Source organism: Miniopterus schreibersii (genome assembly GCF_964146895.1).
Source record: "Miniopterus schreibersii genome assembly, chromosome: 11".
In the NCBI taxonomy this organism is placed as follows: Eukaryota; Metazoa; Chordata; class Mammalia; order Chiroptera; family Miniopteridae; genus Miniopterus; species Miniopterus schreibersii.
In genome coordinates, this window is record NC_138111.1 from 25018903 (window position 1) to 25032449 (window position 13547).

General features: G+C 41.9%; 1 long non-coding RNA gene across 1 annotated transcript in view; it reads left to right on the top strand.

The window, feature by feature from the left end:
• Positions 1–2666: 2666 nt before the first annotated feature.
• LOC308563865 overlaps positions 2667–13547 on the top strand; it is a 29839-nt gene continuing 18958 nt past the window's right edge. Inside the window, exons 1-2 of the long non-coding RNA XR_013999858.1 lie at positions 2667–3069; positions 3432–3486. This is a non-coding gene — a long non-coding RNA (uncharacterized lncRNA). The remainder of the gene's footprint in view (positions 3070–3431; positions 3487–13547) is intronic.

The following is a 13547-nucleotide window of genomic DNA, read 5'->3' on the forward strand; positions in this document are numbered from 1 at the left end:
CTTTGGGGTTTCGGTTCCCTGATTCCAAGATGAGGGGGTGGAATTTGAACACTTCCAAGGTCTCACTGAATACTACCAGTCTAGAAATTCCCAAGCCAAGTTCTTCAAAGAATGAAAATTCCTCCAGTGTCCATTTCTACCAATACAACTGTCTTCCCGTCCCCGACGTTGCTGTGGGTTTGATTCGGGCACAGGTGAGAGGCATTTTGTCCTACTGTTTAGCCTCTCCCCACCCCCCACCCCCCATGCCGCCTCTCAAGTTGGTGAGGAGCTCCAAAAGGCCCAGCTAGCCCAGCCAGGTTGGCTCAGGCCTCTGGATAAAAATATCCAACCAGTCAACAGACATTTATTTCATTTTTTAATTTAAAGAATCACATAATTAGAGAGCAAATACAGGATTATGGGAGAAAACACAGATAGGTAAAATGAAGAAAAATGAAAATCTACCAAAATCCCATCACCTAGAGATGACACTCGTAACATTTTGGTATATGTCCTTCCAGGTACTTTTTTTCTAAGTGAATTTTAATTAAAAAATTAGATCCATCCTGGACATACCCTTTTTTTTGCAACTCTTTTCCATCTGACATTATATTGTGAATGATTTTCCCTACTCATCTACATTTGTAATAGCTGCTTAGTGTCCCATTGCATGGGTATATTTAACCAATCCTTTATTGGACCTTTTAGGTTGTTTGTGCTTTTCACTCTGATGAGTGTCATTGTCCTTAAACACTGGAGTACATCTTTCAGGTTTTCTTAAATTTCTGAAAAGAGGAATTGCTGGGTTGAAGGATATGGGCATATTAAAATTTTTTGACACATTTCCTTTTGCTTTCTAGAAAGTTTGTATCAAAATAAATTCACCACAAGAGAAGAGTTCGTGTATTCCCACTTTAAGAGCAAACAGGAGGGGTGCCTAAGCTAGTTAGGGGTTGGGCAGGTCAGGGAAGCAATGCAAAGGAAGTGTCTAGGTGGGAATCTGTAGAACAAGCAGGAGTGAGCCAAATAAAGAGGGAGTATGTGTTCCAGACGGAGGGAACAGCAGGAGAGGAGGCCCAGAGGTAGGGCACTGAGAACAGAAGCAGGTTTCATGCGGTTAGGCTGGCAAGTTAACATGTGGAGCGACCTAAGATTTCTGTTTTAGGAAGGTTATTCCGGTTTCAGTGTAGGTAATGGATCGGAGGGGGCAAGACTGGGAACAGAATCACAAGCTAGGAGGCTGTTGCAGCTCCCCAAGTGAGCGACATGACAGTGGCCAGGGCTGGGGCAGTAGGAATGGGAAAGACAGACTGAGGGGCATTAAAGAGGAAGAAAAGCCAGGGCTCAGTGATTATTTGGATAGGAGGACGGGAGAGCAGGCAGCTTAAGGATGGCTCCGAGGTTCCTCTTTGGCCCGGGGAGGGTGGAGAGTGCGGAGTAGCCAGAGGCAGGAAGAAAACCTGCAGGATCTGTTGTCATGGAAGCCAAGGGAAGGAATGTTTCAAGGGCAGTGGTTGGCAGAGCTCCAAAGGGCTATGCCCCTCACTTTTTCTCAAGGGTTACCTCATTTAATCCCCCCAACAGACTGGTGAGGCTGGGGCTTCATCATCCAATTTGAGAAGAGGAAACAAGACCAGAAGGGGAAGGCGTTTCCCAGGGCCATCCCGCGAGTCGGTGGCAGACAAAACTTGAACTCAGGTCTCGATTGGTAGAGTGTGGGCCGGGTGGGTGAGCCTAGCACACAGACTTCAGCACGCGGGGTAAGAGGAAATAATGGCCGACACTCACCACGCACCTGACGCGTGCCTGGGCCGCTCCAGGCCTCCCCGGCACCATTTCTAATCCTCCCAACCACTACTGCGGAGGAGCCTTGGGCACAGAAGCCAAGCAGGTGCCAGGGCCGGGCTGGGAACCCAGGTCCTCCCAGCCCCAGACTCGATCCTACAGTCAAACGGCGGGTCTCTCCACAGAGGGGGCGGCGTCCTCAGCGGGAACCCCGGAGGCGCCCCCGGGGACCCCCGCGCCCCTCGCCCCCGCGCGCATGCCTGGCCGCTGAGGCGTGAGAGCCGCCGCCCGGGGCCCTCCCTCCCGCGCGCCTTGCACAACCCGCCCAGATAAGTGCAGCGTCTGTGGGCAATTATCGCGCTCCCGCCGCCCTTGGGGCTGGCCGGGCGGAGGGCCAGGGGCCAGGGGACTCGCAGCCACCCAAGGAGAGCCGCAACCGCCAGCGAGGCCAGCCACCTGCGAGGCCCGCGATTGCGCAACGCCGGACGCGGGACCGGAAGGCGAGGAGGCGGCGCGGCACGATGACGTCACGCCATCGGCCCCGCCCCCGGGTTTCCGCCGCTGCGCCGGGGCCGTCGAGGGGAGACCGCGGGGCGGGGCCGCCGGGGCCGGGCTGGTAGTGGCCGGAGGCGCTCCTTTCCTCCTTCCTCTCCCTGCTTTCCATTTAAAATTTCCCCTTATTCCCTTCTTCATCTTTAAAGATTTCCCCTCCATCCCTCCTTCTCCTTCTTCCTTCCTCCCTTCCTGTTTCCTTCCCTCCCTCCCCCCTTTCCTTCCTCCTTCCCCCCTCCCAGCCTGTCTCTTCCTCCCTTTGTCTCTCCTCCCTCCTCTCTCCTGCTTTCTCCCCTCCCTTCTCCCTTTCCTTCCTTCCTTCCTCCCTCCTTCCCTTTAAAAAATCATTTTTAATTCAGTTTTTAATTGTGGTAAAAAACACAACGTAAAATTTACCCCCTTAACCATTTTCAAGTGTGCAGCTCAGTAGAGCTGAGTACGGGCCCGTAGCTGTGTAACCAACCTCCACAGCCTTTTCGTCTCGCGAAACGAACTACACCCATTGAACGCCGCCTCCCGATTCCTCCCCCCAGCCCCTGGGACCACATTGCACTTTCTTGTTCTTCTTTCTTTCTTTTGCCTTTTCGTGCCTTTCTTTTACCTTTATCTCTCCTTTTTCTTCCCCTCCCTATTCCCATCTTTCTTCCTCTTCTTAAAAGCCGAACGGCCCCCTGCACCCTTGCCAGCCCTCCACAGCCTCTGCCTAGGGGCTGGGCCAAGAGGCCTGTCAGCGAGGCTGTTAGAGGGCAGGTGAGTCATCATTCCTCCCCGGTGTGTCAGGGCCAGTGGGCGGCCCCTGGAAGCCTCCCCTGGCTTTTCGCTGGTAGGCAAACATGTCCAGCAGGGAACTTCTGCCAGGAAGAGTTAATTAGAGAGAGGCCCTGACTCCAGCAGGGTCTTGGGGTCAGACTAGGAGCCCCTCTCTCTTCTGGGCCTTCCCCAACCCTGGGCCCCCCCTCTAGACAGTGCAAGACAGCCGTGATGATGGTGGTGATGATGATAACTTGGACTGACACAAAACTTTACAGTTTACAAAGCATGCCTTAGACATGATCTCACTTTTGTTCTCTCAACAATTCTGGGAGGTAAGCCTTATTATTCCCCTTTTACAGGTGAGGAAACTGAGCCTCAGAAAGGTGAAGGGATTCGACTATCACCACAGAGCTGGTAAGAGGCAGAGTTGGCAATGTGGAGACTACAATTTGCATCATAAATAAAAGCACACACACACACTGAAGGCTATATCAGAATTTGAAACATTTAAAAAATATTCATTGCTCCCTCTTCTGTGTTCCCATAGCTCCTTGTTTAAACCTCTTGCATGTAGGTCCCAACTGATGGGTTTCTTCAGTACCTGGGCATAGGGAGCAGATACTAAAGGAGTGAGTAGTGGAGGTTTTTGATTGTATGCATAGCAAGTGTAAAAGAGCTGATTTCTAGGCAGCTAAGAGGCTTTTAAAACTCAAGTAGAACTGCCACCCAGCGGTCCCTGGGTTATCTGGAACTTTGGCTTTCCCTTCAGGGACCATATTGAGAGAACCAGGAACTTCTGAGTGTGGATGAGTCTACAATTGTCTTGCCTCTTCTGGGTGGAAACTTTGGCTCACACAGTTCACATTCTTTGAGCACATTCAGTTTCAATTCCTTTTTCATAAGTTAGTGTGGAAATAACTTTTAGTTTCATGGGTAATTATAGTAGATTAAAATTAGTAATGTTTGCCAGTATCCACTTCTCTACTTCTGGGTACATGGAGTCATATACTCCCCTACCCTCTTGAAGTAAAGCATGGTCACAAGACTATTTTTTGCAAATAAATATGATTTATTGGCACTTGTGGACTGGAGCATTGAATTGCAGGTGCTTGACTCCTTAGTTCTCTCTTCTCCAGCTGCAATGACCAAGGAGGCCACATTCCAGGATGTCGGAGCTTTATTGGCATGGGTCTCAAGGAAACTGCCATAAAAATAACCCCCTAGCAGCTGTTATAGATGTGTAGAGTGAGTGAGAAATAAACCTTGGTGGTATTAAGCAACTCTCATTTGGGCTGTTTGTTACTGCAGCTTAATCTAACCTATTCTGACCAATATAGTCATCAGTAGAGCAATCAATAGAACACATTGAGTGCATAACACATTAGTCAATTTTTTAGACATAACTTTCATCTTTTGGAGCAAGATTAAATTTTTTAAAGACAAAAATTATAGTTGCACAATCTAATAGAAAATATAAACTTTGCATTTTCTTCCCTAGAGATCCCTTATCACATACACTTTAAAAATGTTTTTAAGTGTCATTGAGATACAATTAAAATACAATAAACTCCACATATTTAAAGTGTACAATTTTATAGGTTTTAGCATATGTATATATCCTATGAAGCTTTTACTGCAATCATGATAATGAATATCCCTTACTCACAAAAGTTTCCTGATGTCCTTTTGAAACCTCTCATTCCTGTCCCTTTTCACTAATACATAATCACCAGGCAACCACTGATCTGCTTGTGTCACCATAGCTTAATTTGCAATTCCTAAAATTTTATATAAATGGAATCATACAGAATGTACTCATTTTTGTCTGGCTTCTTATCACTCAGTATAATTCTTTTGAGATTCTTCCAGATTGTTACATGTGTCAATAACTCATTCTTTTTATATTGCTGAGTAGTGTTCCATTGTATGAGATCCCACGATTTGTTTATCCATTCCTCTGCTGGTGGACTTCGGTCATTGCCAGTTTTGGGCTATGAACATTTGTGTACAAGTTTTTTGTGTGGGCATGTTCTTTCATTTCTCTTGGAATACCTAGGAAAAGAATGGCTGGATCATATATATGGTAGTTGGTGTATGGTAAACTTTTAAAGAAACCACTAAACTGTTTTCAAAAGTGATTGTAACATACATTCCCACCAGTGATATATGGTGGAGAGTTCTAGTTCCTCCACATCCTTGCCAACAGTTGGTATGGTTAGGCCTTTAGTTTATTAGATTTTAATCATTTTAATAGGTGTACAAAGTATCTCATTGTGGTTCTTTAAATTGTGATAAAGTACTCAAAACATAAAATTCACCGTTTTAACCACTTTAAAATGTGTAATTCAGTGGCACTTAATACACTCACAATATTGTGAACCATCACCGCTGTGGTTGCAGAATATTTTCATCACCCCGAAAGGAAACCCCATATACATTAAGAAGTCACTTTCCATTTCTGAGCCCCTGGCAACCACTAATCTGTTTTCTGTCTCTATATATTTACCTATTCTGGACATTTCATAATGGAATATGGAATATGGAATAAATGGAATCATACACCAGGTAGTCCTTTATGACTGGCTTCTTTTATTTAGCATAATGTTTTTGAGGTTCATTATGTTGTAACATGAATCAGTATTTCATTCCTTTTTGTGTATGAATAATATTCCATTGTATGGATATCCTGTATTTTTTTAATCCATTCATTATTTGATGGACATTTGGGTTGCAACTACCTTTTGGGTATTGTGAATAGTGCTGCTATGAACATTCATATAGAGGTTTTTAAAAAATTATTTTACTGTGGTAAGAACACTTGATATGAGATCTAATCTCTTATTTTAAAATTATTGTGAAAACTGTATTTCAGTATAATTAATTTTCTTTGTAATCATTTATATTTTGTTTTATACATGTGAAATCCTTTATATTGTGTTTGCATCATTCTAAGAAGGTGTCCATACGCTTCACTAGACTGCTAGAGTGGTCTTTGGCACAAAAATGTTGAACAGAATATCCGTATTCTAGGTAGAGATGAGTGATTTTCAAAGAAAGCTGTTCCTCAAGATATTAATAGTTGCTGCAGTAGAAGTATTCTTTGCTCAAATAAGCTTGAGAAACACTGAGTGAAATAATATTTGACATTTTCTGTTGTATTTCTCAGAGCCTTTTATTTTCGAAAATGCTTTGTGTATATCTGAGAGATGTGATGTGCAACACAGGGTGGGGTAAAAGTAGGTTTGCAGTTGTTCATGTGGAAAATAATACACTCATTAATAAATAATAATACAAGAATAAACTCCATTTTGCATACTCACAACTGTAAACCTACTTTTGCTCCACCCTGTGTTTTTCAAATCCAGTGTAGCACATAGTGCACTTTTTTCAATTTGTTGTAAAAACACTTCTAAAAGATGTAGTTCAAAGCATATATTCCTTAAAAAGGGCCAAAAAAACTTTTACATTATATAGGTGTTTTTCAAACTAAGAATAATCTAATGGACCTATTTAAAAGGACAAACATCTCATGACCCCCCCAGAATCAACTTAAATATATTTTAGCTTAATGTGACTTAAATGTGTACTGACATAAAACTAGGTATAACCTCCTTATAAATAATAAAACCAAAACAAATTTACAAATTACAGTATTACAAAAAGCATCAAAACCTAAACTAATGCGTTCAGTGCGATAGATTTCATTTCTTGCTGGCACTAACGACTGATTGCAGTGTTACTTTGGGGCTGAGTGTTAAGGGGAAGGTTCTTTTGATTCTATTGTGCCCATACTACTGCGTGCGTGGGATGTCTCTGTTCTCCCACAGACTTTTTTACTCAAACTTCTGAAAGCTTGCTTCTTACAGGGCTATGATATTTCATCTTCAGTTAACACTTTGAGATTAGGTCTCCCTCTCTTTTCTCATTAGCTATTATAATTAAAGTGTTACTGCTGGGTCCCAATTCCATCATAAAAGTACAAACATGGGCAGTGTGATGGTTAATTTATGTGTCAACTTGACTGGGCCCGAGGGTGCCCAGATATTTGGTCAAACATCATTCTAATGTTTCTGTGAGGGTGTTTTTGGGTGAGATTTACATTTAAATCTTTAGACTGAGTAAAGCAGATTGCCCTCCCTAATGTAGATGGGCCTCATCACATCAGTTGAAGATTTATGTAGAATAAAAATGCCAACATTTCCCCTGGGAGGAGACAGGATGCCGCGTTCACTCAGCCACTATTACTCCATGGCCCAGACCATGTAGCTCCCCTCTAGCGGTGCCTCTGACAGCACCTCTGAATGGAGAAGCAGATGATTGGGAAGTCAGTTGATGGTGGAAGAATTTTTGAAGTAATTTTTGATTATGTGGAGTTTTTGCCTTCTATGCTGAGCTTAGTCCCCAACTCCCATGTCAGTTTTGTCCCCCTTGGCACATGGTGTAGGGCTTGGCAAGAAATGCTTGTTGTATAAATGAATAATTCCTCAAACATTAAAATTAGGAGAATTGTTATCAATCGTTAGAGCCAATCCACATTTTATGGGGACATAAATAATAGTAATACCCATGTAATGAGAGCTGACTGTGTGCTAAGACTCGTACAGAGTACTTTACATACATTATCTAATTTTGCCTTTTTAGCAACAATGTGAGCTGGAAATGATCATACCTACTTTTTTTAGATTATAAGAAAATTTCTGTGTTCAAAGAGCTAGCTAGCATTGTTTCTTTCATCAGGTAGGTGCCTTGAATAATCTATTCAAGGAAGAACACTCAGTCCAACTTGATGAAGCCTGTATCCTTTGAGTACTAATGGAAACTGGTGGCCCATATTGAGGCCGTATTTCCAGATCAGACTGTCAGTTTGAGCAGACAAAAAAAGGGTGTGAACTCTGGCCGAATTTTTGCTGGTGGCTCCAGTAAAGCTGCTAGTGACCCATATTGCTTTCAGGGGTGCAACAGGGCAAAAGGTCTCAGAGCTGGGGACTGGAAGAACCGGCTGTGTCCAGAGCCCACTGGCTGACCTTGTGCTATACTGCTTCTCGTTGCATCTGGAGGAAACAGAGACCCAGAGAAAGGCAGAAACTTGACCTGGTCCCCCAGCCCCTCAGGCAGGATGGCCACTTGATCCAGAGGCGCCTTTATTCCTGGGACTTCCAAGACAGCTGGCTGCAAGGACACTATGAGGACGAAAAAAGAATTTCAAGTGCATCCTAAGAACCACCTCCATTCTCTTGCCGTGTAGGGAAGGAGCACGCACTCAAAGACCCAGCCAGGAAGGAAGATTTGATCTGGGCAGGATCCACTTCCCATGGCGACGCCTTCTTGAGTCGAAGCTCTGGTATGAAGTAAGACTTGTTTAAAGCAGTTAAAAGCAGCAATCCCCATTGTGTCAAGTGGTGACAGTATAATCCTCCTTAATAATTTTGTTCCCTCTCCAAATTCCCCTCCATTATGCATCCTTAAAATGTGACTTTAGACGCCTCTTTAGGTTTCTAGTTCTCTAAGTGCAGGGGCATTTGGTGAGAGGGGAGAGGTAAAGACTGACTCTCTTGCACTCAGATCACTCAGAGATGCATCACTGGAAAAACTTCCCCACAGTGTTTTTGCCTAGAGCTATTATTTCTAAAAAATTTAAAGTGAAAATTTGAATTATATGTAAAAATAGAGATATTAGTATACTAAATCTCCACATCCCCACCAGGTAGCTTTTAATAATATCAACATATGACCAATCTTGCTTCATTTACACCCTATCTACTCCTAACCCCTTGCTGCTGGATTATTTTGAAGGAAATTGCAGATCACCTGGGATACATGTATCTTGTACCTCTAAAAGATAAAGGGTCTTTAAAAAATGATCTATAATCTATCACACGTAAACATTTCAAATGATTTCATCAAGTACCTAATCAATGCTCAAACATTATTATCCATGTCTTTGGTTTTGTTGATCACATCCCCAGGGGATCATTTAATATGTTTCTCTGGTTCCCGGGATGAAATTTGGAAGTGCTCTCAAGTTCAGGTTTGATTTGGAGGCAGGAAAGTTTCAGAGTTGGTGCTGTGTACTTCTTGTTGCCTCACATCAGGAGGTACATAATATCTGTTTTTCTCTCATCTTGACTTATCAAGATATTGATCATTGGATTGAGGTATTTTCAGCCTGATCCATTCATTATAATGTTCTTGCTGGCCTTTCGCCTAAGAACTTTAGCAGTCATTGGATCATCAATGACTAAATCTTATTTCATCAGGAGTTTTAAAATGGTGATATTCTAATTCTGATATCCCTTCTTCATTTATTAGCTGTAATCCTTCTATGAGGAAGGCTTGAGCCCATCAACTCTTTGGTTACTCTGAAACATAGTTCATAAAGGCAAGGCAAGATAAGTGCTTGATTCACTTTACTTACCTGTTTCTGGAATTATGCCTTTATTCTCAAGCACCCGCCAAAATGATGTGCTGGTTATGTATTGCTGCCTATTGAATAACCCAAACTTAGTGGCTTAAAACAACCATTATAAAATAACCATTTTATTATGTCTCATAATTTTGTGGGTCAGACATTTGGATCAGCTGAGTGATTCATCTTCTTTGGGTGGCATTTACTGAGGTCACTCCTGGAGGATCCAAGACAGGTTTGCTCATATGTGTGATGTTTTTGGGAATGGCTGGAAGGATGAGCTTTGCCGAGACTGTCAACCAGAGTTCCTACACATGGCTTTTCCTGGCTGCGGGAGACACAGCCCTGCTCCAGGTGTCCGTAGTCGCTTTAAGACCAGCAGAATGTGAAAAGTCTCATGCAAGCAGAGTGAACAGTATCTTACCAAGCTCCTGCAATGTTAGAGGGCCGATTGCCACCTCCTGCCAACCCACTGCCACATGGTATCTTGTGGGCTCTGGCTGAAGCTGAACACCTTCATTGGGAACATCTTGGAGAGCTTGGCCTTAACGTGCTTGAACACTCGAGGAAGGGTCTGTTCTGAGAGCTTGTCCTTCCCCTGATTATGAAGAAACTGTCCAACAGGACTCAAGGGGCTTCATGGACGGGGCTAAGAGCGCCATGGCCGCCTACCCACAATGATTGTTGTTAACGGCTGTAAAATATTTCATCCAGTGGATGCAACATGCTGTCTCTCCGCTGTGGTGGTGGTTTGCACTTTTTGGTTATTTATGAGTAATACTATATGTTTTTGTTCACAAAGCCTTTCTTCCCTTAAGGTCAATTTCCAAGAGTAGAATTATTTTTTGGCTTTTGATGTATGCTGTCAATTTGCTTGCCAAGGAAGTGAGCAGTTTGTATTCCAACATCAGTGTATGTGTTTTTTTAATAACCACAACAACACTGAGAGTTATTTTTAAACACTTTTGCAAATTTAGTAGGTATAAAACTGAATTTAACGTTGCTTTGACTTTCTTTTTTTAAATTTCCTTTTTATTGAATTTATTGGGATGACATTGGTTTGAATCTTTTTTTTCCCCTATTTTGTTCTAAGTTGTTAGTTCTTTCCTCTTATACCAATATTATACAGGGTTAATTCATTTAATTTGTATCAATTTAGTATTGTTTGCTTAAGTGGAACTTATGTTATTTCCAGTAGTGCCTCCAGTACAACTTTCAGTATAGTATCAAAGAAAATGAACCATTTAAAAATCAAAACATTTAATTTCTAAATATTCTCAGACATGAGCAGCAGCAACATTTCTCCTCTTGGATTCTGCACCTACAGGAAATTCATGAGTAGGATCAATACCTAATTATATCTGAAATAACCCAGAGAAAATACAAAAAAGTTTTTTAAAAATCAACCCTGAAACATTTAGAAATAACTTTTTACATGTGTAAACCAACTCAGTAGTTATAAATAGCTTTCACATGTATTTTCTCATTTGATCCTTATGTCTAACTCTAAAGGTAGACTGGGCAGGAATTATTATGACCATTTCACAGATGAGAATATTGAAGCTCAGAGAAATCATGTACATAGTGACCCAACTGGTTAAGGGCAGATCTGTTACACAGGGGCAGATCGCTAAATCGTGTCTTGCACATAGTAGGCATTCATGAAATATTTGTTGAATGAATGATTAATTGGTGTTATTGAAATCTTTGTCTTTTCTTCCATGTTGTTGGGGATTTCCCAGTACCATCTAGTTCTTTTTATTGTATACATTTTATAATAAGAATAAGATAAAATTTATATGCCAAGTTTAAAGTGGATTCCACTCATTTATTTATGTTTAAAGCTAATCACCAGTAATTTATTTTTTAAAAAAGAAAAACAATATATAAGTGGGGAAAACAAATTTTCCCCACAAGGGTTGAATATTATGAAATAATTGAGAAATGGAAAGAAATACATGGAGCATTTTGAAAATATGAGTAGATGATAAAGTATTTTAGTTGGTGCTGTTTTCATCAACATTAGAAAGTTGGGAAAGATCAGAAAACTAAACTAAATATGAAAAATTTCTAGACTAGATATTATATCCTGAGCCAGCAATCTCAAAGCAAGTATTTTCAAATGTCATCATTGTTGTGGTGATGAATAATACTTAACAACTAACTGAAAGTTATAAAATGTTAGGAGAGAAGGGAGATCCCTTTGACTTCTGGTCCACTCTTTCATTGTACAGGTGTGAAATGGGTCCAGAAAGGGAAAGGGACTTATCTAAGGCCACACAGTAAGTTAGGCAGAACCAAGAATAGCATCCAGATGTATTCTTCCATGCTTTGGTGCCTATTGTTTGTGTCCATCTAGAACCCCTTCACCCACTTCAGGAAACAGAATTTATCCCTCTGGCCACAGTGGGCATATAGCACAGGCTAAGCCATTCATTGTATAGTATGTCACTCTCTTTGACCTTAGACATTGGTTCAGGGGATTAACATGTGACCCAAGCTTGACCAACCAGAATCCTTCCCTGGGATTTGTCATAGTGGATCTGGGAAAGGAAAGGACATTTTAAACCTCTCTGATTGTGAAGCTATGAGGACATGAGCTCATAGCTAAGTTGGCTAGTCCTGTGTCCCATGGAAAAATAGCAGAAGGGAGGCAGACAGAAGGGAGAGGCACTCCAGATGGGAGCTGAATTACTTATCCTAGTTGCCAAGGTGTACCCATCCTGAGGTTATTTTGAGCTCTTACATTTTTTAAAAGCAATGATAATATCCTTCTGATAACCCCTGTTCTTTTATTATTTTTCTCCTCTTCTTTTGCTTAAACAAGTCAGAATTGGGTTCCTGTCACTTGTAGCCAAAGAGTCTAGCCTAGGATTTCTCAACAGCTGCACTATTGACATTTTGGACCAGATAATGCTGTGTTGGGAGGGGTTTCTCTGTGCCTATAGGATGTTTAGCAGCAGTGCTGGCCTCTACCCCACTAGGTGCCAGTAGCACCCCACCCCAATTGTGACAACCAAAAATGTCTCCAGACATCGCCAAATGTCCCCTGGGGGTGGGAGCAAAATTGCCATGGTTGAGAACCACTAGTCTTGTCTAATACCCATGTTGACTCTTATTTATAAAACAAAAAAATGGATAGGGAAAACTGAAATTCAATGAGATGTGGGACTTTTTTCAAAGTCCCACAAAGACAGAACTATCAAATCAAGCAAAAAGAATCCAGGAAGTGATACTACAAAGAGATGTTGGTACATGCAGATATTGGCTCTCTCATAGCTGTTGGAACAATAACAGACTCCACAAAATGATTTGGGATTTTACCCATGACATAGTCCATAACGCTCTACCGAAAAATTCTCACGAATCTCACGAGATGGTGAGACAAAGCAATACTAATTAGTTTTATTTCTGTTGTTTTAAATCTAGGACGTTTGGGTTCAGTGAACTTTGGGTGTCTCCAGAAAGCTCACCACATGTTCCTTTGAAGCAGATATCCAGGAAGCCAAATCTTGCTACAATTAAATTATAATAAGATTCATTGCACAATGAACAATGATGTCTATGAAGATCAGTAAAAACCATGAATAATCAGCTTCATTTTTGTTAGAACTATTATTGAGGAAGAGCTCTTCAGAGGAGACGTTGCGAGGAAAAGAGTACTAGCACAGGAATCAAGAGGGCTAAATGTGAGCTTCACTCTGCCACTAATGCTATTTGACATTGTGCAAGTGTCTGCCTCTCTCTGGGCCTCAGTTTTCTTCTCTCTATAATGAGAGGTTGGATCAGATAAATGCTGATGAGCTCTCCAGTATTGAGCTTTAATGATTCTTATAGGCAGACACTGTGTCATAGCCATCTTGGCTCCCCTCTCCCCAATGAGGACCTGGTGCAGCACCAGAAACCAAATAGGTACTAAGCAAATGCTTATTAAATGCACAGATAAATGATCTATTTAGGAGACAAGGGACAATAACATCCCAACCTCCACAGATGCATAGAATTGGACAGGATTTTAGAGTTGAAAGGGAGCCCGGTATTTATTTAGCCCAGCTTCCCAGCCAGAGCT